General features: G+C 38.0%; 1 long non-coding RNA gene across 2 annotated transcripts in view; it reads left to right on the forward strand.

The window, feature by feature from the left end:
• The window catches only part of LOC120638400, a 171,947-nt gene that overhangs the window by 28,106 nt on the left and 117,259 nt on the right, over positions 1-26,582 (forward strand). Inside the window, exons 1-2 of one of the 2 annotated variants that reach the window (XR_005660050.1) lie at positions 10,975-11,051; positions 12,602-12,680. This is a non-coding gene — a long non-coding RNA (uncharacterized LOC120638400). Of the gene's footprint in view, positions 1-10,974; positions 11,052-12,601; positions 12,681-26,582 lie in introns of those variants that run through there. The other variant, XR_005660051.1, reaches the window with a different exon arrangement.

The following is a 26,582-nucleotide window of genomic DNA, read 5'->3' on the forward strand; positions in this document are numbered from 1 at the left end:
TCCTTCATTTGTAAATTAGGGGTACTATTAAATTAGATGATAAAGTGTGATACATAAGAAGGATAGAGAGCTCCCCATTAATGGTGATGCTCAATAAATATGTTAGAGTGATTATTGAGTTTGAATTTTTTTAGGAAGAACCTTTAAAGATTCTTCTAGATCTAAGATTCTGTACAAATGGTGGTGGAATTTACCACCTCTAGATCATATGACCATGATTTCCCTCTTTGCCTACAGGGAAATGTGCTAATCCTCTATTTTATCTGCAGCAATGCTTAAAGTAGGACATTACCATATCCTTTTAATGGGCAAAGAACTTGCTAATGTCTTTCCCAACTGAACATTTTGGGCAAGCGCTTTTGGAAAATGGCACTGGTTGATTACAACCTTTTCTTTCAAGTAGTAATAACTAAAGGCCATCCATCTCCCACAAGCAGAGTGCTAAGTAATAACACTTAATTCTATTTCTGTAACTCATATATTAATTTCAAGGTTAGTCTAGCCACAGAAATGAACATCCTCTTCCCACTTGCTCCTAATACATAGAAAAGGAATAATGATTAATACCCAGAGCTCCTTCTTTGAAGGACTCAAACACTTTTCAGACATAATCCCATTAGTCTTCACACCATCCTGCTGATGTGGAGAGTCGGCTAAGAACTATTTGTATTTCTAGCTCTAAAGAAAAATTGCATATGAGGTGAAAAGAGATTTACTCAGATCACAAATATTTATATTTTTCGTTCCTGTTCCTCTAATGATTTAATAAGACCAATTACTCCTTTTTCATATCTGGCAGACCATAAGCCTCCTCATTTTCAAAGCTGTCTTAAAAATCCCACCTCCTCCAGGAAGTAGACACAGACTAATCTATAATATTCTCATCCTATTTTCCCTCACTACTGCATCATCTAAGCAGTTAAGTTCATATTTCCTTAACACTTAGTTACTCACCACTCCCCATCTCACAGCATTTATGAACACATCTTGAATATTTCATTGCTTCTCTTACTACAATTTACTATAATGTCTGTCTCCCTTGCTAGTTTGTAAATTTCTTGAGGGCAGACACTTGTGTTTACTTTATAGTACTTTTTCAAAAGCTTAGTACAGTGCTCTGTATACAGTAAGCTATCAAAAATACCATCGATTGATTGACACTGGTCTTCCCTGGACATCTGAGTAATATGGGGGATTGGGCCCAGCTGCTTGCTTGCAGCTGATCACAAAGAAGGGAGGAACCACCTAGAGCATCAGAAACCTATTCCTTACATTTTATCCATATTTCAGCTACTGGGAAGGTTGATACCCTGTAGATTTTTCCTCTCTAGTAGGCCTATAGGTCTACACCTGAATGGAAGGAAGAATTTTCTTAATAAGAAACTGTATAATGGCTATCTGACTCCTGGGAGAATTTGAAAAGTGCTTTTGCCCAATAGTACAATTAGTGCTGCTAGACCCTATAGCCCAGTTTGTCTATGTCTTTCCTCTCCTCCCCTCAGAAAGCATTGTAGCTTACTGGAAAGAACACAGGCCTGGGAGTAGGAGTACCTGGGTTCTAATCCCAGTTCTGGCTCTTGCATGCTGACTGACCTTGGGCAAGTCTCTTAACTTATCTGTGCTTCTATTTCCTGAGAATTTAATAATAAAATATAGAAATGAGGAATGCTGTCATGCTGCATATCATCCCTATGTTTCTGATATTTTTGGGTGTGTGATCTGCTTGAATTATAGTCCACATTGGACTCATAGTCAATATTTAGTCTCATATACTAAACAAAAAAACATTGACAGCATTTTAGTAAATCTAAATCTATCATAGTGCAAAGTAATAATTGTTCATATATCACCAGAGCATAAATGAAATATCATGGCCTTTTTATTTTCTATACACTATGAAATCTTCCCATCCCATATCTCAATTTTGGCAGGACAATAAATAATAACTTTTTTATTCAATGGGACTAATCTTGATTTATTTGTCTGAAATATGTTTGGTTGGCAAGATTCATGCAAGAAGGAAGTAGCTTCCTTCAGTGTTTCAGATGAAAGTCATGAGGTCTTGCCAAAATAATGGAGGAAATCTACAGGGTATCAGGCTTCCCAGTAGCTGAAATATGGATAAAATGTAAGGAACAGGTCTCTAATGCGCTAGGTGGTTCCTCCCTCCTTTGTGATCAGTAAAATATGCTTCTACCATTGGCTTTGGGGAGAAATTATGACATTTAAAAGAATGTTGTAAGATTTATAAAAAGCATGTGAATATCTATAAATATTGATCCACATGAATGGATTGAATAATTCATGCCAGAAGATACTTACTTTTTTCTGCTCTTAATTTTTTAAGGTAGCATATATCCTTCCAAAGTCAATCTTGGAAAAGGTCATTTTCCCCCCTGTTCATTTTAAGAAGATATTTTTTCTATATTTTAAATACTTAAATTCTTTTGAAAAGAGGCACAAGACTACAGATCCAACATACATACTGCAAAAATGAAAACTCATTTTTTGCAAAATTTAATTCAAGATTGTAAAAAATGGATTTCTTAATCTGTTATCATGATTTCCCTTTATGCCTTTGTGGGTGTTCTCTTTTTGCAGAATCTCTTTAAAATTTCTGTTGTTCACTTACAGAAAATATGGATTTCACTTGTTGGAACTAACAAATCTTACCAACTACATCCTATTGTGCAACAAGAGCAAAATAAACAGGTGGACCCAGCATCCTTCACAGTATGCAAGACAAATGGGCAAACTGTTTGGAGGTTCTATAGACACTCAGAAATCATGAGTAACTGGTTTGACTTCATCTCAAATATTTGGTTTCCTTTTGGAATGTCAGCCAACATTGTCATTAAGGACAAATTCTGTTGCCTCATTTTTGCAACACATCCTCTTTCCTGCCACATTGTAAAAATATTCCCAAAGCTCAGACTAAAAAAAAAATCCATGTACCATCCTTAATCTAGTTTTCTTTCCTTTCCCATTCTATTTTGCCCTTGTTTCAGGTGATCTCTTTTCTGTTCATATGTTTGCACTCAATGGGAAAAGTTTTCAACAGCTCATGCCTTAGGGACCTCAAATTCAACTGCCATTTGAAGGGACTGGGAAAAAGACAACAAGGAAATTACTATTTAGTTTGGAAACTGTTCAGATTAGAAAATTCCAAAATTTTTATATTTACTTTGGAAATCTTCTTTGCATCCTCTCATTCCTAGGACATACATGGCATTGGGCATACCACTTTCTTTTTGTAGTCACTGATTCTATTATTAGTCTCTCTATTAATATTTCTTAAATACTTACAATATGCAATGCACGACTATACTCTATACTGAGGTAGTAGCAAGAAAATCAATTAAGGCAAGCTCAGAAGAATGAGAAGCAGCATGGTCTAATGGATAGAGTACTGGCCTGGGAGTCAGAAAGTCCTGGGTTCTAATTCTGGTTCTGCCACCTGTCTCCTGTGTGACTTAGGCAAGTCACCTAACTTCTCTATCCACAATTACTTCATCTGTAAAATGGGGATTTAGACTGTGAGCCCTATGTGGGACAGGGACTGTGTCCAACCTAATTAACTTGTATTGATGCCAGTGCTTTGAAAAGTGCTTGGCACAAGTAAACAATTAGCAAGTACCATTAAAACATATATATATGTATACATACATATATACATATATATACATACATATATACATACATACATGTATACATACATATATACACATACATATATACACATATATATAACGAATTATGAGGAAAACAAGTTAAGCATGTCAGGGAACAGTACTTGAAGGGAGCTTACTTACAAATTGCTGCAAACTTCCTTTTGCTCTAAAAATTGGAGAGACAAGCCGGGTTCCTGGACTGGGTGGAATAATCTAGGTTGTAAACTCATTTTGGGCAGGGGCTACAAAGTCTGTTGTAGTATTCTCTCCAAATCACTTAGTACAGTGCTATGCATGCAGTAAGCTCTCAATAAATACTATACATATTGATTGATTGATTGATTGAATCTCAAACCACTAAATGATTTGCCCAAAGTCACATGGCCGGCCAGTGGCAATGCTGAGACTTGAATCCAGCTCTCCTGACTTCCAGTCCTGTGCTCTTTCACAGTACTACCTTTTGTCACCCTCTCTTAGCCCCACAGCAATTATGTATATATCCATAATTTAATTATTTATAATAATGTCTGCCCTCCTTCTAGACTGTAAACTCACTGTGGGCAGGGAACATTAATACCACTCTGTGATATTGTATTCTCTCAAGGGCTTAGCTCTGCACACAGTCAGTGCTCAATGAATATGATTGAGCATGCCCTTGTGGATAGACCATGGACCTGGGAACCTGAAGGACCAAGGTTCCAATTCAGGCTCTGCCACTTGTCTACTGTGTGACCTTGGGCAAGTTACTTAACTTCTCTGTCTCAGTTACCTCATCTGTAAAATGGGGATTAGCACTGTGAACCCCATGTGAGAGAGGGACTGTGTCCAACCTGATTAACTTGAATCTACTTCAGTACATTCACATGGCACATAGTAAGTGTTTAACAAATACCATTTAAAAAAAAAGATTGACTTTCACTAGGCTATGCGGAAGTATGCCCCAATGTGCATTCAGTTTTGCCAACATGCATGTTTGCATTATATATTTTAGCTAGAGCACTCTTTCTTTTAGGAAACATTTTTTCAACATCTGGAGCCTGTTTATCATTGTGTCAGAAGAAACAGTTGTGCACAAATGCATATAACTGTGGTATCGAACAGGGATGAGTAATGCAATGTAAGTTGTCCTTAAAGCCAGGTTTTGCAGGCATTACACTTCCCCCATGATATGGGAGACCTCGCTGCACTCCAAAATTACATCTGCTTTTGAATGTAAATATGTATCATCAGACAAAAACAGAGCTGATAAACTGCTATGTTACATAGGTGGTCAATCGTATTTTTTGATGGTGTCTGTTAAGTGCTTACCATGTGCCAGACACTGTACTAAGTGTTGGGGTAGATATAAGTTAATCAGGTTGGACAAAGTCCCTGTCCCACATAGAGACAGCTTTGACAAACATTTTCAAAAACAATTAAGTCCACCCATTAACCAATTCTCTCCAAAAGGTGAACTAACTCTAAAGTGTGGTTGCACTCATTTCTTAGGAACCATCAGACTTTCTTCCTGGAGCTTGCTCTATGGCAGGTAGAATCTTCATTCTCAAATACTTCCAAACTCGTTCCTCCACCTCCCACCTTGGAGGCTGTGGCAAGGATAAGAGAGGAAAGAATGATACCCTTCAGCTTCTCTCTGCCTAGGCAGGGTGAGGAGTAATTCTTCTCTTACTTCATGAAAGTCCATAGAACATCCTACTACAACTTTATGCTAGCCCACCTAACCCCCATTCTTATCCCTTCTGCGAGTCAGTAATAACAAAGTAGGCCTCTAGGATTATAACATTACTAGTGAGACATTCCTTTAAGTTTCTTAAAAGTGCACATATGGCAAAAGTTCCTCAGAAGCCCATTTCAATATTAGCCACTTTTCCTTCAGGGTTAATGGACCTGTCAATTTAAATTGCTATTTTGTAAATAAGTTGAAAAGTTGTAACTGTCAAAGCTACCTATTTCATTTCATCCAAAAATTCTTCACACATTATCCATCTTCAGTAAGCTTCATGCTGAATATACTATAAGTTTTTCTGTACATGAGATTCAGCAAGAACATAGCCCCCAAGCTGTGGTAAAACTGAGTATACTGTTGGTTCTGATATTTATCATTATTACAGATAAAATTTCCTAAAGGGCATCTCAGGTGCATCCAGATTTCTGAATAAGAGTACAGCTGATTATCTATTCAGGGGTTTTATTCTGAAAATTCCAAGTTAAAATAGTATTTAGCTTGGCTTCACTCTAACTGCCTGACTAGATCTAAAAACAAAATTGAAAAGGTCTAATGGTTTAGGGATAAATGTAAAAATATAACCGATGAGGAGATTTTACTACAGAATGTAGTTAGAAAAATTGCCCAAGTTATTACTCAGATTTTTTCCTAGTTTTTATAGACATAAATAGCAACACACACTGGAAATGAGGTGCTTGCTGAATTCTGAGCCTTAGTAATAGGATACTTTCTATAGGCTACTTTCTTTGTGTGGGCATATGCACCAATGTTAACTGGTTTCTGTTTATTTATTTGGTCTCCGGGATTATATATGACAACATCTTATAATGACATCCATTCTTTGGCTCAGATGTCAGCAGTAGGGTAATTATGAAGACTTGAGCTAGTCTTCTGAAGTATCTAAATGTTTTAACTAGTTATATGAGGAGCACCCACAAAAGATTTTCTTAGTACTACTGTTAAAGAGTTGTAGGTGAGTTATCTTTTCCTAGAAGTATGTTTCCAAGAGTTGCATATTAATCTTAATTTCTCTAATAGATTTCACTTGAGTACAAGTATAGGGATCAGAGAGTAACATAAAGATGAAGAAACCATTTCATGAACACATGTCTAATAAGAGAAAAAGACCAATTATAATTATGCAGGGATTCTCTTTGGGACCTATTTGTATAAATTGATACACATGCTTACACAGGTATTGTATATATTTTATTCTTGGAAAGAGTCAAGAGAGTTTAAGCTTTTTTCTTTTAGAGCTTTGAAACATATGCAAGCTAACCTTACAAATTTCATTTTTCAGAAAATTGTATGAATAATTCTCCATGGGTAAGATCCTTCTTTCTGGGTCCTTGGCTTTGGCTTCCAGTATTCATAGTATTAATAGGGTTAAAGGTTCTGCCATGGTGAATTTATTGTTGACATCTCCCAGTCCGTTAAAGCAGGATCACTAATGGGTGACCTTGAGGTTCGACCATTCCAGACTCTAGAAGATCAAGTCTCAATCCCCTCCTGCCCTTCCATTTTCACTTTCCCTGGCCTAACCTTTAACTCACTGATCTTTGACCAAATTATTAAGCAAACACCTGCTTGGGTCTGCAGCCCAAAACTATAGACCTGCAGAGTGAACATAATTTCATGTGGATGAGCTGTAATAAAGTCCATAAAAATATAGAGTGCTGAGAAATTTGTGGAGGTGTTTATAGTAAATAATCATCTAGCTACAGAGAATATACAGAATGGACTTTAACTTCCACATGAACCAATATTGATCTAGATGACTGTGATAGTAATGAATTGTCAGCAGATATACTGCAGTTTCTTTTATTTGAGTTAGCTCTGACAGTGGTGGGATAAAATTTATTTCCTATTACTGAGAGACTCAGCCTAAGAATTCATCCTGTGATGACTACAGATTTCTCACTGATAGTAAGGCATGATACGTTCATGTTTAACCTAGGTGGCAAGAGTAATTGTAATTAAAAAGGATGAAAAGAAATTTTGTGAAGTTGGCAGAGCTGAAACCTAGGTCTGTTTTCCCAATGAGTTATAGAAAACAACGCTGAATTTCCCTAGAACCAGAGAAATAGGACAGTGTGTCTTGCCCATTCATCTAAATTGTAACGTCAAGATGTTGTAAATCTGCTTCACTTCAGACAAGCTCATAGTGAGTGCACTAAAATATGAAATCACGATAACTAAATTTTCAACCAAAGATTAAGTGCATAACTATGAAAAGTAGTGCAAAATAAATTACAGGGGTGGTGTTATCCCTGTGAATGTAAGACTTACAACTTGAGCAATATTTATTTGTCTGGGAAGTAAGGCATATATCATTATCTTGGTAAACCAGGAGTTAACTCATAAATTTCATGCATGAAATTAGAAAATAGTGAAGAACAGCAAGATTAAATTAATCCTGCTCAAAGTAATACTTTCATAATAAATTGGGTGTTACTATTCAGTCTGTTTTATGTACTGCATATTTATGGAGGGAAAAAAAGTATTTCCTTCATTCTTTAGATGTCTTTAATTTAATTTACAGTTTCACCCACATATTCAATCCATCTCGAAGTGTATTATTTAATCAGAAATGTAAGATGTGAGATGACCAAATGAAAGGCCTAGTAAGATGAAAAACAGTGGTGTTCTTTTGTATTAGGAACACAACAAAATATGCATTAGATGCTCTATATGCATGGCTAAGAGATACATGTATTTATCCTGCCACCTATGTCAGTACATGAAAGCCAGCATAAAAATAATATTTATAAGGAATTCTCCGGTCAACTGGAATCTTTTCTCAAAGAAAACATAGCACTTTTCATGGAAACTTTGATGTTTGTATGTTCTTCAAACTGATCCATATTTTATGGAACCTAAGACTTCCTGGATCTCTGATTAAATTATGTACTACTAGCAAAATAGGGAGATATATTTATTTGGGTAAACAATTCTGTAAATTCAATTAAAGACCTCTAAATAGTAAAGAAATTGTGTTTCCAGTGTGTAAATTATTCTGTCTCAAAGGTTTTCTTGATCAATACCATGTTTTCCTTCCTTGAAATGAGGAATATTATCTTGACTGCCTGTCTGAAGCTAAACAGGTTTCTATAGATCTATTGGATCCTGGGAAATGTGGCCTTAGACAGAACTGATCTATAGGTTGGGATTCTATTGCGTGAATGTAAACACTAATTAAGTTAATTAACAAGAAGAAAGGAACACAGATATGATCTGTTCCCTGCCTGGAATTTTGTACCAGACTTCTCCATGACCCACTGATAATTTCTGAAAATTGCAAGGATGAAGTGTAATTTGAACATTTTAGATCAGAAGTTAGTAGACTATGATACTGGTTAGGTTAAAATGTAATGCAGAATTTACACAGAAATCATCAGAGGTGACAGAAGTTCACATTTCTGGAGGCACCTAAGTTAATCAGGCAAAGGAAGCTACTGGCACTATTAGTATAAAATAGCACATCACCAAGTAGAGTTAAATATAAATTTTATATTCTAAGATTGGGATAATGGGTCCGTGGCATAATGGGACCCAACATTTACCTTAAGAATTGTACTACAATGGTTTTTCTTAAGGGATACATAGGAAAAATTCAAAATACAGACATATCATTTTACAAGAAGATTTTTTTCTTGAAAATATTCAATACTACAGCACATTGATCCAGCCTTCTGAAAAATACTACGTATTGAATAACTGAATTATATATAAGTAGAAAAAAATTATGTATGATCAAGATTGTAAATCACCTTCTTTTGTTAGAGTTAGTCCTACATTGTGGTAAGGAAGTGGTCTAATATCAAAACTATTTAAAAGTTTGGGAGCTTTTAACTTTGAAATTAGTATAGCAAATCAATAATTTTTAGTAAGTTTATTAATATATATAAATATGAAATTATATTTTACATAAGAACTCTAAATCTAGGATTTTCAATGGAAAATTCAAGGGTATATAAAAAATTCAAAAACAGAACTCTTGAATGAAAAATTTACATCACTTAAAGCATCAATAAATAAAGGTCTTTTTCATATGCAAATTAAAATTTCTAAAGTAAAGAAGGCATTGTTTTATAAATAGTGAGATAATATTCTTGAAAAAGGTTACCAGTGATTACATAAGTTATCTCCTTCATAAAGAAATTTAGAGCTCACAGTTGCTCTTTTCATTAAAACAGGCTTTTCATCAAGTCTCATGCTGAAAGCCAAACTCTGAATTTTAATTAGAGATAATAAATAATTATATCACTTAGGAAACTGAAACTATTAAAGTCTGATTCAAATGCAGTATCATATTTGGGATATAGACAGTAATGCTTGCATCATATTAAAGGAAATCTATATATGTATTGTAAGAAGAATATATACAACAAACATAGGCAAGCTCCAGTTACCATAACACCAAAAAATGGAAATGGCTAGTGACCATCTTGGGCATTACCCAAAGAAACCAATTACATTAGTTCTATGATTATAAAATATCCAAAAGGCTACTTTGGTTTCTTTGTTCTTTTTAAATGAGCTGAAATTCACTTTTTTTCAAGCCAGAGAGCAAACTTTTTTTTTTGCATACTTTATTGACGTCTTCTCTATGTGAAATTACTGCACCAGAGTCAAGGGCAGAAAAAATTCAAAGACAGACTTCCCCAACATATACATCCCAGAGGGACCAGCTGACGTTGAGAAAGCAGAGAAGTGAGCCATTAAAGTACGGTTTGGGATTGACACTGACCTAGGCCTGCCATCCTGCATTGTCCTACCATCTGCACAAACGTGAACTTTGCCTCTAAAACTTGGCTTCTCAATTAACATGTCCAGCTGGGAGAGAATTCCGTCATTTTCCTAATATCATTATTGCCACCAGCATGACATATTAATATTAAAAATATATGTGAACAGAGCAAAGATTTTCTTAAGCACTTCTGTTTTTATTGCAGATAATAGGCAGGAGGAGAAGGCAGACACAATATAATTTGAAAAGCATAACCCTGATTAAGCTCTGATTGGAACACAACTATACCTTACATTTAAAACCTCTTTTTTTATTAGAGCTAGCTGTCAAAACCAGGTCTTTCGAAGATCTCATAGGGTGGATGCAAGGTTATGTGATGATTTGCTACTTTAATACAAATGAATTTTTTACCACGAAGTGCTTTTTTTCTTTGAATTTTTGTCCCTAAGTATCATTGTAATCCCATTTGTATCCTAATGTAATTCTCAGTGCTATGTAAATTTGTTGTTAGTTCCCCAGTTAATGCTCATTTCAACATGTTGATATGTTAACACAGTAATGGAAATGAGATTATATCGACAGCTAAAGGGCGTGGCCTACTTTCAAATTTTGAAGTTCAATTGCCCCTTTAAAGAATTTGATGAAACAGTGTACATGACTCTTTCCTTCATGTCCTGGATTCCTCCAGCTATGACTGTGGACAAAAGTCTATCTCCTACAGTTGTTTGCTACAACTGCTCAAATGCAGCAGCTAGTGAAGGAGTTCTGGAACATTTACTCAAACTTTCTCCTTTCTTTGTCTATACCCCTCTCAACCGCTGCTCAGTCTTCAGGTCTACCCACTTCAGGAGCTGCGTCCCTGAGATAATTCATGACCATAATGAGACCAGACATTTGGCCCATGGTGAGCCCATTACATGTTTCATCCCCTGGTATTGTAACTTTCCAGAAAGACAGTGGGCCTTGCCAGTCCCTGCTTTTGGTGATGGCAATAGCAAAAACTCCAAGAAACTGGGGTCGAAGCCAGATCAAACAGAAACAATTGGAAGAGGTAAGAAGAACCAGTAAGTATATCAAGTGTGCTCACCAACTCCTCAGAAAGACTGTTTTTCACCTCAACCAGTGCCAGATTTGGCCCTTTTGCTATGCCACTTTAATGTGTTCCTGTATTAATACACATGGCTTAGATTGTGAGCCCCATGTGGGACAGGGACTGTGTCTGACCTGGTTGACGTATCTATCCCCATGCTTAGAACAGTACTTGAAACATAGTAAGTGCTTCAAAAATATGAGTAATGAAATACCTGGTTACACATATTACAATAACAAAAAGACATAAAATCCTCAACATCAAGATCATTTTTACATAGACATTCCATTACACAGTCAATAGAAATTTTTTTGGAATCCAACAACATAGTGGCAATGTGACATTAAATTTTTGTAATGGTATTTGTTAAGTGATTACTATGTGCCAGGCACTGTGGATAGATGTCAGCTAATCAGGTTGGACACAGTCCTTGGAGCTCATGGTCTTAATCCCCATTTTACAGATGAGGTAATTGAGGCACAGAGAAGTGAAGTGACTTGCCCAAGATCACAGAGCAGACGAGTGACAGAATCAGGATAATAATAATAGTAATAATAATGATGGTATTTGTGTCAATTGCTTTGGGGCTGGGTGGGGGGAAAGAGCAAAGGGAGCAGGTCAGGGTGATGCAGAAGGGACTGGAAGATCAGGAAAAGTGGGGCTTAGTCTGAGAAGGCCTCTCGGAGAAGATGTGCCTTCAATAAGCCTTTGAAGGAGGGGCAAGTAATTGTCTGTTGGATTTGAGGAAGGAGAGCATTCCAGATCGGAGGCAAGACATGGGCCAGGAGTCAATGGCGAGATAGGCAACATCAAGGCAAAGTGCAACAGTTAGCACTAGAGGAGTGAAATATGCGGTCTGGGTTGTAGGAGAGAAGCAAGGTGAGGTAGGAGGGGGCAAGGTGATGGAGTGCTCTAAAGCCAGTGGTGAGGAGTTTTTGTTGGATACGGAGGTGGATCGGCAACCACCAAATATTTTTTTGGGGGGGGGATGACATGTCCTGAATGTTTTTTTAGAAAGATGATCTGGCAGCAGAGTGAAGTATGGACTGGAGTGGGGAGAGACAGCTGGTTGGAAGCACTATGCGCCAAGCACTGTTCTAAATTTAGAACCTAGGTCCTTATGACTCCCAGGCCTGTGCTCAATCCACTAGGCGATACTGCTCCTTACCTTTATTTATCATCTTTTATTAGACTCAGTGAAGAGCATATAGGTCTCTGCTTAGTTGAATGAGTACATACAGTCTTTTCAGGTAATAAAGAGTGGAAATGGTACTGTACATACCACTGGCACTCTAATCAATTTTTTTGTACAGCCTCTTGGCCCCGAACTTTCAAGACTGAAGGTCATCTTCCATTTTCCACAGGAGACTTCATCCAAAATCACCAACAAGACATAGCATGGCAGAGGAATTAGGGAACATTCTTCCTTCTTGCCACTTTACAGTAAGTAATACAGTAAACAAGTAATGAATTGCTTTCATTCTGCGAATGGTGCACATAATAATAGATGGATTTATATTAAAAATATCAGGCCTGGTGGGATTTTCAAACCATCTACCTGCCTAACTCATTAATTTCCATTGAATTTATGGATACTATAAAACAGTTTCCCCGTGACACAAGATTCTTGAAGAACATGACCCCTGCATTAAAGGAAAATTTGTGTGTTTGTGAGTATAGAAGTGTGGGCCTGCATGAGGAAGTGTATCTCATTGCCTGAGAGGTATTTTCCTCTAATCCCCTGACCATTCTCTCTCTCTCCAGGCTTGCATTTCCTCCTGCCTACTAGACATTTCTACTTGGATGTCTTTCCATCACTTCAAACTTAACATATCCCAAACAGCTCCTTCCTATCACTGTAGATGGCACCACCATCCTTCCCGTCTCACATGCCCATAACCTTGGTGTAATCGTAGACTGCACTCTGTCATTCAAATCACATATTCTGTCCATCACCAAATCCTGTCAGTCCACCTTCACAACATCACTAAAAGCCGCTCTTTCCTCACCATCCAAACTGCTACCAGGTTAATACAATCATTCTTCCTACTCCACCTAGATTACAGCATCAGTCTCCTTGCAACCTTCCAACGAGCTCTCTCTCCCCACTCCAGTCCATACCTCACTCTGCTGCCCGATCATCTTTCTAAAAAAACGTTCAGGACATGTCACCCCCCGCCAAAAAAATCTCTGGTGGTTGCCGATCCACCTCCGTATCCAACAAAAACTCCTCACCACTGGCTTTAAAGCACTCCATCACCTTGCCCCCTCCTACCTCACCTTGCTTCTCTCCTACAACCCAGACCGCATATTTCACTCCTCTAGTGCTAACTGTTGCACTTTGCCTTGATGTTGCCTATCTCGCCACTGACTCCTGGCCCATGTCCTGCCTCCGATCTGGAATGCTCTCCTTCCTCAAATCCAACAGACAATTACTTGCCCCTCCTTCAAAGGCTTATTGAAGGCACATCTTCTCCAAGAGGCCTTCTCAGACTAAGCCCCACTTTTCCTGATCTTCCAGTCCCTTCTGCATCACCCTGACCTGCTCCCTTTGCTCTTTCCCCCCACCCAGTCCCAAAGCACTTATGTATGTATCTGTAATTTTATTTATTTGTATTGATATCTGTCTCTCCCCCTGAAGACTGTGAGCTCATTGTGGGCAGGGTGGTGTCACCATTTATTGTTGTATTGTACTTTCCCAAGCACTTAGTACAGTGCTCTACACAGAGTAAGTGCTTAATAAATACAATTGAATGAATGAATGTCTGTTTCTGATCCCACTTACCCTTTCACTTTCTTCCCTCTCTTTCTGAACTTTGTCAGTTTTACCTACTGTTTCTATCATTTTCTAAAATTTTATAGTTATTATTATTGTCATTATTGTTACTGTTGTTATGGTATTTATGAAGTGCTTCGTATGTGCCAAAGCACTGTGCCAGGTGTCAGGATAGTAATCAATAATTAGATCACACAAAGTCCCTATCCACAAGTGGCTCACAATTGAAGAGGAGAAAAGGACATTTATGTTTGCCTCATTTTAAAGATAAGGCAACTGAGGCTTAGAGAGGTTGAAGAACTTTTGCAAAGTCATATAGGTCAGTGGCAGAGTTTGGTTTAGAGTCTGGGTCTTCTGACTCAGTTCTATGAACTTTCCATTGGATCATGCTTCTGTTCCCCTTGACACTCCATCCTCCTCCATTTCTATATTGTTGAACCTTGGCCACTTCCTTGAAAGTAATGACCAAATCCCACTTTTTGCTGCAATTAAACACAGTAAGTCTTGAGTTAGCAGGTACTAGCATTAAAAGCATGGCTTTTTGCTTGTTTGCATTTCCCAAAATAACACATTTTTGTCTGGGCATCTATCCACCCTTTATAAACTGCTGGCCTAGAGAAGTTAGTGGGTCTTTGGCCCCTTCATAATTCTTGTTCCGTAAGACACCTACTGAAACTTGTGCAACACTGTTCAACCTCAACATGCTTTTCACAAATTAACGACGCAGATCTTCTCTCATTTATATACAGCCTTCAAACTGTATATATGTTTGCCTATGAAATCTATCCAATACATGGAGACTTTCAAAATGTAATGCTATCACACTGCAATATGAATATGTTCTGAACTCACTAGTCTTCAATATCTCTTTGTGAATATGAGCATATAACAGATAACTTAAAATATAAGAGAAATCTCTCATTCAGTGATATGTTAAATCAATCAGTGGCACTGAGCATTTACTATATGCAGAACACTGCACTAAAAACCTGGGAGAGCACAGGACAACAGATTTAGCCCTGGGACTGGCTGTGAGCAAGAGGCTAATGAGGCTAATTAGGGAAGGTGGGGCTCACGGTCTCCATCCCCATTTCCCAGATGAGGGAACTGAGGTCCAGAGAAGCTCAATGGGTTGTCCAAGGTCACCCAGCAGACACATGGCAGTGTTGGGAATCAGAACCCATGACCTGCCGTCTCCCATACCCATCCTCTGTATGCCGCATCCCCACCACTCGGTGCAATGCTCATTAGCGTGGCTCCACTGAGAGAGCAACGGCTTGGGAGTCAGAGGATGTGGGTTCTAATCGTGGCCCTGCTACTTGTCTGCTGTGTGATCTTGGGCAAGCCACTTAACTTCTCTGTACCTCAGTTACCTCATCTGTAAAATGGGGATTGAGACTGTGAGCCCCACGTGGGACAACCTGAATACCTTGTATCTACCCCACTGCTTAGAACAGTGCTCAGCACATAGTAAGTACTTAACAAATACCATCATTATTATTATTATTATCATTTTGTGGTGAGCCCACAGCAAGCTGCCTTTCTAGTGACTGCTTGTGATCCTGTGAACAAAAAGAGAGAGACTTCGCAAAGGCACTGTTGGGCCTTACTTGAGGGCAGAGCATGGAGGGAGATATGGCTCTCTCGCCCTGTTCGACCCAGTAATGGGCCTGGATCCATCAGTGACTGCTACGATGACCATAGCTGCCATGCCTAAATCAGATAAAAGGTGGTTGCTTTGAAGAACACTGGATGGTGGGGGGAGGGGTGTATTAAGCTTGTAGAGAGAAGCAAGTATTGGAGCAGCTCAAGGTAGCAGCACTTGGAAGCAGAAAGAGAAGGCATTGGCAGAATGGGCTCCTTTGACCACAGACTGGTATTGGACCCTTGGGTGGTGGAGTGAGTGAGTATATGTATGTGTCACTCTCTTGCATGTTAGTAAGACTAAGTAAAAAATTTTCCACAGTAGTCTTGATGATCAGAGGTGTGGTTTGATTTCTACTATGTGTCACTGAGGCTCCCCCAGTCCAGGAAAGTCCTGGTTGGTATGAACCAGGTGCTTGTGACACACAAAATGTTCACTGTTCTTAGTGAGCTTAGTTTAGAGGGGAGGTATTATTAATGTTGTTCCTCCATATTCTTTACTTGTTTATGATATTCACAATTAAGAAGATTAAGAGAAAGGAATTCCAACTATTGGTTGCTGTACTACAATAACCATAAGAGAAACCCTCATGTCTGAATAATTATCTTTATGGTACATGCCCTCAAGATCATGAAATCAAATGTGATTTAAAAAGCAGAATGTTCCTACCAACAGAAGTCATATAGTGTTGACTATGGTAACAAGAATGTTCAACTTTGTTCCTGGGTTTGTTTAATTTTTTTTTTCTTTTACAATAATTGTCTCTTACAATTTGAAATGAATTATGTGTTGATTTATACTATTACTCATGCACATAACAGTTTAATTTGAAATTGTAATAAATGCTTTAAATTAGTGCCTACTTTAAATGTTGTTTTATTGGTAATTTGTGGACAGTCATTGAAAAGGTATTTGCTATTTCCCTGAATAGTCAAGTTAATTCTGTATTAGTGTCTTATTGTTTGACGCAGATATAAAATAAAATTGTTTCATACATTTTTAATATACCAGGTTGTAATCTTTATAGAGTTCCCTGTATAATCATGGCATTTAAGTGCTTACTGTGTGCCAGGCACTGTAATAACCCCTATGGTGGATACAAGCAAATCAGGTTGGACACAGTCCCTGACCTACATGGGGCTCACAGTTTCAATCCTTATTTTACAGATGAGGTTACTAAGAACTCAGAAAAATGAAGTGACTTGCCCAAAGTTACAAGGCAGACAAGTAGCAGAGATGGAAAGGGGTGAAAGTAGGGGAAAGGAAGAAAAGGGAAAGAAGGTGGGAGAAGGGGAAAGGAATAGAAGTGGAGAGGTAGAGGGAAAGAGTAGAGCAAAATGGGAGAGAGGGGAGGGATCCCTGAGGAAGGGATTGAGTTCAGAACCTCTTAGGAGTCAGTACCCACCCTTCCTGCCTGGTGGAGGGCCCTGGAAGGGCTACCTGTTGATAATTCCCTGTTTGCCCTCCCTCCCGTAACCCTGGTAGCAATTGGCTGGGTGGAACCCATTGAGCCCACACTATCTGCATTTTTGGATTATTGCAACTGTAGTGCCATGCACTTGTAGTAGCATTGCACATTTTGAGGTGTTCAGTAGGGGCCACCCTGCTTGATGACCGTATTTGTTTTCCAAGAAAAGCCAGATCTGGCTGAAGAGCCTTAAGTTGCTGACCCCTGTCCTAGAAGAATAGGAGATCAATATCAATTAATATTGGAAGCAGCTGAACCTTTGCCTATAGAGACTATCACCCTCCTTCCAAATGGTCCCTTTTTGCAGAACAGTAACTTATGTATACTGTATCCTGCCTTGACTACTGCATTAGCTGCCTTGCTGATCTCCCTGCCGCCTGTCTCTCCCCACTCTAGTACTTTTTTCATTCTTCTGCCAGGATCATTTTTCTACAAAATGGGGTCCATGTTTTCCTAGTCTTCTGGAACCTACAGTGGTTGCCCATCATACCTGCTATTGGATGCAATGCACTTCATCACCTTGCCCCTTTCTACCTTAAATCTATGATTTCTGACTACAACCCAGCCTGCACACTTTGATCCTCTATTGCCAACGTACTCACTCTCAGTCTCGTCTATCTTGCCACTAACCTCACCCACATTCTGCCTCTGGCTTGCAACTCTCTCCCTCTTCATATCCAACAGACGGTCACTCTCTCCACTTTCAAAGCCTTATTAAAAGCAGATCACCTCGACAGGGACTTTCCTGACTGAGCCTTCATGTCCTCTTCTCCCGCTCCCTAATGCATCACTCTTACACTTAAGATTTGCACCCTTTATTCAACTCATCCTCTGCCCCACAGCATTTTGGTACATATCCATAATTCATTTATATTAACACGTCTCTCCTCCCCCCACACCCCCGGCTTTAGACTGTAAGCCCCTTGAGGGCAAGAAACATGTCTACCAACTCTGTTACACTGCAGTTTCCCAAGTACTTAATACAGTGCTCTGCACAAAGTAAGTGTTGTATAAATGATGATGATGGTATTTAAATGCTTAAAATGTTCCAGGCACTCTGCCAAGTTCTGGGTGGATACAAGCAAATAAAGTTGGATGCAGACCCTGTCATGCATTGGGCTCACAGTCTCAATCCCCATTTTCCAGATGAGGTAACTGAGGCACAGAGAAGTGAAGTGACATGCCCAAGGTCACACAGCAGACAAGTGGCAGTCAGGATTAGAAATCATGACCTTCTGACTCCCAGGCCTATGCTTTATCCACTACTACGCCATGCTGCCTTTCATTGATTGATAGAGGCTTTTTTGGTTCTGATAGGGACCTAGAAATATGTGCATTAATTTCTATAAGTTGTTATTATTATTATTATTATTATAAGTTTCCATAAGTGGCCAGGAAGACTCAAAGTCAGAGGCAGTCAAATGTCAACTTGATAACTAATGGGATTTAAAATTGTTGGAAGCTTAATGAAACAATACCAGTATCATTTGAAATTCAATAAATTTGCTTTGTCAAAATTATAAAAAGTCATAAGATATGAATTAAAATGGATAAAAAATTGTGTTAATTCTTCCATCATAAATGTCACCTTTTACATATTGTTCAGGAAAATAGCATGAGTAATTGCTATATGACTTTAGATCACTGTATTTCCTGTCTTAAGAAAATTATTTCTTATGAATTATATGGAAGGATAAATATGTTTTAGAACACCAAAGACAGACATCACTTTTGGATTTACGATACATTCAAAGGAACAAAGTGCTGCAACAGGACAAACTTTGAGATTGACCTTCATCTTATTTATTACCGTAGATATATGATTAAAAATTAGTTCAAAGTTTGGAAGTTTTGCTTTATAATTTAGAACTATTCCTTGGAAGAAATATTAATATGTATGCTTAAGGGTAATATGAACCGTAATGAAAACTGTGATCTCAAATCACCATGATAAAATGAAGAAAATAAAGGCCAATGTGCACCTTTTCTTCAGAAAGTTATAAAGGTAAAACAGAAACACCAAATGCATTATATTCACTGGTTCAAAATGGGAAGAATCTAAATTATCGCAGTTTTGCTCTTCCACTGGAGGAGTGTCATGAAGCATTCTTGATTTGGGTGATTCTTTTCAATTGTATAGCTCTTATGTTAACCCAAGGCAGGAGATGCAATGATGAGAAGTAGTTATCTGGAGGAAAATTCAGTCTAATAGCTCAGTTATTCCATTGCTATTTATCCAAAATGGATGGAGGAGCCACATCACAAAATAATTACACTGTCTTCTTGGTTGGACAAGAGCATGTAAAATGGAAGTGTCCACTTTATAAATTTATTTCTCTCAGAATGGCCATGTGGAAAAATTCAAATAATCTTGGGGGGGTAGGGGGAATGTTATGCATTTGATTTGCACCTGAACTTTTCACACACAAATAATCCAAATAATTGAAGGACAGTTTGCAAGTATAAAAACAAAGTACTGAGGTGCAGATGCTTAATAATGTAACAAATGAAATGGTTTGGGACATTTTGACTTAACATGTATAATGTCCATAAGTGTCAAAATGCATTTTCTCAGTCTCAAGGTAGAAAAGTTGAGCATTTGAAATGTTTTTGGGTTGAGAAACACTTCTTTTGAGAACAGTCAGACCACTGAAGTAAATCAATGCTATTTATTTATTCAGTTCATTCAATTGTATTTGAGAACTCCCTGTGTGCAGAGCACTGTTTAAGACAAGAACTTTACAGTGTCAAAACAACACTGGAGCCAAATACTTCTATTCCATGAAAAATAGACAGAACCACATCTTTTAAAAAAATGGCAATTGGGAACAGGGTAAGTAAATATTATAGTGAAGTCCCCACCATCAAGAATTACTGAACACAAGGATCACTACTTTTCTACACCCCTATCCTATTTTATCACCTAGGTCTTCAATTAATGCATTTCTTAGTATTTTCTTTTAGTGTTATACTCATTCTTGTCAGATTTTGGCAGTTTCAAAGCCACAACTTCATTTCTCTTTATTCTTCATGGTGAAGTTTATATATATACATATATGTACACACACATAAATATGTATAAATATATTAATGAAGTGTTATGGGACTACAACAAGAAGATTCATATGAAGCTGCACTAGAGGCATTAACCAGCATTAAATGAGGAATACATACTAAAAAGCTGTCCATTTTTGAAACATGCAGATAATGTTATGTCACTTGAAATTCACATGCATTTGGGATTCACAAAGAAAAGTAATCTATACCAATGATATCTTTGATCATTGAAAGAACTCAGAAACATAGGAACTGTGTCGAGTGTGGTTATCATCAACCCATTTTCTAATCCCAGTGCACAAATCATTTCATGCATTCTACAACCCAAGTCTCGATGCTGGGCTTCAAAAGCAATTTCAGCAGCAAAATAAGGTGCTTTTCTTCAATTTTCAAGCCATTTGTACGAGGTTAGTGTTGTTTACCCACCTGGTACACTGATATTTACATACCCCTTTAAAGAAAATTGGTAGGTATGATTTATGGAGTACTGTAAGAGCACAATTTTCCATGTAGTGCACCTAATCTGAAAGGGCACTTGCAAAGGTCACTCTGACCATACAAATACCAAGTCTTCTCTTTGGAATAAGTTAGGATATTCATTTTTCTTGGAAAATGTCAGCAGTACCCTACTCCAGGGGTTAGTTTATGCAGATAAATGCGTAAGCCTTTAATCTTAAAGCAAAAATACTCTACACCAATGTAAAAGCAGTCCATCTATCACTGTTAAGACCTGTAATTTGTTTTTATTTAAATCCCAAACCAGGGCAGACTGGGCAACAAAACTGTTAATATGGTAGCTCACGCATGAGCCGAGATTAAGGCACAGAAACATAGATTCACTTTCAACCTGCGTGAATGGTACACCATGTCTTCACAAAGCCTTAATCTGTATTTCAGACATTTTCAGTATCTCTTCTTGTTGTTGCTATAGTCTTTGTATCTGACCTTAGCATGTTAAATTGTCCAATAAGTATATTGTACACACAGTATTTTATCTTTCAATAAAACAGTGGCATCCTCAAGGAAAAAATACATGACTTTAAAAAAAAAAATTCTTTCAACCCAGAAGAAACAATGAAGCAACTGTCCTAAAATTGTATTTTGCTTTAATTCTTTTGGAAGAAAATATTTTATTTTATGCATTTATAATCACCCTTCTCTTTAAATTTTGACATTTTGGACTGACAGGGAACAGTTGGTATTCAAAAAAAATTGTATACACAGTTTTTATGCTATAATGTTCTTTTAGTATCTATTAAGTTCAACTGCTTAGTACAATAACAATGTAAAAAATATGGTAATGTTATGGATGGTGGAAGTACATAAAATGTAGCATCAGAGGCTCTGTAGTTTTGGTTGTTTTTCCCCTAGAAGATGAAGATATGAAAAAGACTGAAATGCTTTGAAAGCAAGGGAAGGGGAAATTAAAAGTGTTATTTCACTCACCACACATTTTAACCCTTCTAAGATTTGCTAGATGAACATTTTGGAATTTATGGTGGAAAAAAGCCTTTTTAAGTAGCAGAGTAATCCCCTCTGTTTGGCCCAACAGCTGACATTGATTTTGCAATCTCAATATTGTCAGTTACAGTAAATTTAAATTGTAACCATTCATGCAACAAATTTCCTTTTGCAAATGTGGATATCAATGTGGATTTACAATGCAACATGATTATAGCAGCTGACATCCATTTTATCATGAAGTAAAAGAAAACGCAGCATTGTGTCAATTGGATCCCATTCAAGTATCATCTTAAAGGATTGCACTTTCTACATTAGATTTTAAAATGTGAGCATTTAAAAGGGTTTTATCATTTAATTGGCCCAAGCAGTGGTATGGGCAATGCTGACTTAAGTATGCATTAGAAATCATATATATCAAGAAAAAATACCAAGTGAATTTTGTAACCTAGGCGACAATGCATTATAATGTGTGAGTGGGCAACAAAATCTCTGTTACCCAGGTGATACCATTAAGTCCAAATGCACCAGCTCATTACTTTCAACCACTGTAATAAAGGCAGTAATAAAATGAACCTAAAAACAGTTAAATAGTAAATCAATGGGCTTTGTTCAGGTTCCCAAATTCCCACAAATCAGTATTAAAAAGCAGCATGGCCTGGTGGAATTAGCACAGGTCTGGGAGTCAGAGGACATGGCTTCGAATCTCAGCTCTATCACTTGTCTGCCGAGTGGCCTTGGACAAGTCACTTAACTCCTCTGTGCTTCAGTTACCTCTTCTATAAAATGGGGATTAAGATTGTGAGCCTATGTGGAACATGGACTGTTCCAACCAGATTAGCTTTTATCTACCCCAAGGCTTAGTATGGTGCCTGGCACATAGTACACATTTAACAAAAGCCATTTTTAAAAAATGTTCTAAGTGTCATCTATTCTATGTATCATGGCATCATTTCCAAATTTATAGTATTTTTTCACTGAAACAGCTAAGAGAAAAATATCACTACATTCCTGAAGGTATTGATAAACATACCTGTGAGTACATAATCAATAAATGGCATTTATTGAGCACTTACTGTGTGAAGAGAACTGTACCAGGAACTTGGGAGAGTACAGTACAGTAGAGTTGGTAGACTCTGGGAAGTAGCATGGCTTAGTGGCAAGAGCACGGGCTTGGGAGTCAGAAGAAGTGGGTTCTAATCTCAGTTCAGCCACTTGTCTGCTGTGTGACCTTGGGCAAGTCATTGAATTTTCTGCACCTCAGTTACCTTATCTGTAAAATGGGAATATGGACTGTGAGCCCCATTTGGGACAGGATCTGTGTCCAACCTGATTACCTTGTATCTACCCCAGTGTTTAGAACAGTGCTCAGCATGTAGTGCTTAACAAATACCATAATTATTATTATTAGACGCATTCTCTGCCCACAGTGATCTAAGTGGGAAAAGTTAACTCCTGTAATCATCACACTTTTCCTCAAAGCATCCTTCTCTGCCTCAAAACACTGGTCTAGATTGATCTGGTATGATAAAGCTTATGATCTTACATTCTCTCTGGTATTGACAGGTTATGGTGGAGATGGTTTCAGCTCACAGTATTTCAGCTACCACCTCAATGTGGCAAATTCCAAGTCTACAGGATTAAGCCTGCTTTATTTGATTTATAATTTTGTTAACTCCTTCTTCCTTCAGCCTCTCAACCTGGATGGTTGATCAGCATCTAAAAGCTCATATAAAAAAGAGAATCTCACATCTTGTCTTCCCAAATTTTAACCTTGGTGTCATCTTCAACTGCACTCTTATTACCACCACCAAGCCACATCACCTCCTGGCTAGTCACCCCTCATGTGTCTTGACCTTTTCAATTGGTTCTACACCATTTGGAATTCACTTCTCTTCTCTTAAAAAAACTTGCAGTTCTCCATTTCTTCTTTCCTGAACAAACCCTACTAATTTGTTTTTAAAGCTCTTCCATCAGATGCCTTCCACTTGCTTATCAACAGTTTTCTACTACAACATTCCCAGGTTAGCTTTTTACCATGCTTAGGATATTCCTATCTTTTACTCATTCCTCTAATTGCCCCTTTCCTAGTACAAAATTTTCTTCCCCTAGACTAGTTGAAAGAGCATGATGGGCCTGGGGATCAGTGGTCCTGAGTTCAAATCCCAGTTCTTCTGCTTGCCTGCTGTAAGACCTTAGGCATGTCAATTAACTTTACTGTGTCTTAGAGTGCTCATCTATAAAATAAAGATTAAATTCCTGTTTCCTTTCCTATTTAGACAGAAAGCCCTAGTTGGGGTAGGAAATACGTCTGATCTGATTGTGACCTATCTACCTGAGCACTAGGGTCAGTGCTTAGCACATAGTAGGATTTGACAAATATTATTATTATCCTTACTCCCCTACAAGTCATTTTCTGCCTAATATCTTCACTTTTCTGGTCATGTCACCCCATCAGCTACCTTAGCAGTCATATATTTTCCTGGGAAGGGGGAGGAGAGGAAGAAATTGTAACTTATTCAATTGCTTACACATTTTGTTATTTTAGCTTCAATATTTGGGGACAAGAGCACCTAAGAATATGCTGGCTGACCCTCAAGCATGGTAGGCGATTGATCCAAGCATTTACCCTATCCCAACTTGATTATTATATCAACCTGGTTACTGATCTCCCTGCCTACTATCTCTCCCCTCTTCAGTCCATAATTCACTCTGCTGCCCAGATCATCTTTCTACAAAACGTTCAGTCCATGTCTTCCCCACTCCTCAAGATCCTCCAGTGTTTGCCCATCCACTTCTACAACAAACAGAAATTCCTTACCATCAGCTTTAAAGCATTTCTTAATCACCTTGCCACCCTATTACCTCACCTTGTCATTCTCCCACTACAGCTCAATGTACACACTTCACTTCACAATGCTAAGCTAATCACTGTATCTTGATCTCGCCTATCTCAGCGCCAACTATCACCCATGTCCTGCCTCTGGCCTGGAACACCCTTATTTTTCATATCTGACAGACCATTATCTCCCCCACTTCAAAACCTTACTGAAGGCACATCTCCTTCAAGGGGACTTCCCTGACTAGCCCTTTATTCCTTTTCTTCCACTCCTTTCTTTCTGTATTGCCCTGACTTGCTCCCTTTATTCATCACCATTCCCAGCCCCTCAGCACTTACGTACATATCTATGAATTATTTATATTAATGTCTGTTTCCCCTTATAGACTGTAAGCTCGTTATGGGCAGGGACTATGTATTATTGTTCTCTCTCAAGTCATTAGTATAGTGCTCTGCACATAGTAAGTGCTCAGTAAATACAATTGATTGATTGGAAGAGGTGAGGATTTAGGAAGGAAGATGGGTCATTTGTAGGTGTTTGCTTGATTTCTCTGACCCAAATTTTTGTACTGAATATGATTACCAGTACACACAGCAAAATGTAATATGACAGCCTAAATTGCAGTCATAAACTCCCAGAATCCTAACAAATCTCTCTTAATCTCGCATTTGGCCAACCATCTTGGCCCCAATTCTGACCTCATCTCTGCCCCCAGTCCAGTTGGCCATGCTACTGGTCACATCTCCACTCTTAAGACCACACAGGCACACTTCTACCCTGACCTAAGGTCTAGCCACCAGTGAGGAGATGGATAAAGAGAGTATATATTACTTACATTATTATTTGTGTAGAAGTTTGTTTACAGGAGAGGAGGCCTTGGTTTCAAAATGCAAAAAAAAAGGGGCGGCAGCGAATTGGGAGGCAGTAGAGTACAATGGAAGAACCCTCTCTCTTTTGTGTTGTCTATGCACTTGGATCTGTGACCTTAGGGCATTTGATATTCAACATACATACATACATATCTTTAAATTATATTATAAATGATTTATTATTAATATATGTCTCCTCGTATAGACTATAACCTCACTGTGGGCAGGGAATGTATCTGCCAACTCTCTTGTAGTATACTCTCCCAATTGCTTAGTACAGTGTTGTGCACATAGTAAGAACTCAGTAAATAGCACTGCTGATATATGTTGGAACATGCTGGGTCATAGAAATCAAGACCCATTAATATCAAGCTAAGTAGGTGACCTTTCTCATATTTTTGAATATTAATAATAATGGTATTTTTTAAGTTCTTACTATGTGCCAAGTACTGTTCTATGCGCTGAGGTAGGTACAAGGTAAACAGATTGTTCCACATGGGGTGCACAGTCTTAATCCCCTATTTATAGATGAGGTAACTGAGGCTCAGAGAAGTTAAGTGGCTTGCTCAAGGTCACACAGCTGACAAGTGGTGGATCCAGGATTAGAACCCATGTCCTCTGACTCTTAAGCCTGTGCTGTTTCAACTGTCATACTGCTTCTCATCAGCTTTTCATCTTCCTTCCATATCAGTTTGGTGAGAGTATTTTTAATGTTTTAATTAAAATTCATTAAAGCAGACTAGAACTGTGTGGGTGATGTAAAGACAGTTTTTTGGGGTGTTAAGAAGTTCCGCAGATATACTTTACTGTCCTCTAAGACCTTAATGTGCATTCTTGTTGACTCTTTCTCTTTGGTGCACAGCAACAATATCCATGGATACAGCTGCTACACACAACCCTACTTTCCACTGTAGGTCTGTTGAAAGACTTTTCATTTGAATAGGGAGACCCACTGTGTCCATTAGCTTGCTATACTAGGTTAAGTCCTGGGAACAGGGCATGGGTATGCTTAGCATACTTTCATTTCTTCAAGCATGAAGAGGGCCTTTGCCACTGATGCACTGACACTTCACAGTATTTCTATTACAGTTAATGTCTGAGAGGAAATTCAACCTCCACATTTGGTATAAATTGAATAGATTAAGTAAAGATTTTTCTCATTTAAAGGAACAGTGTCTTCATTTCATTCCAACATTCATTATTTCCTCTTTTAAATACTGCAAAAAATA

The sequence above is a fragment of the Ornithorhynchus anatinus genome, chromosome 5, assembly GCF_004115215.2.
Source record: "Ornithorhynchus anatinus isolate Pmale09 chromosome 5, mOrnAna1.pri.v4, whole genome shotgun sequence".
NCBI classification, from domain to species: domain Eukaryota; kingdom Metazoa; phylum Chordata; class Mammalia; order Monotremata; family Ornithorhynchidae; genus Ornithorhynchus; species Ornithorhynchus anatinus.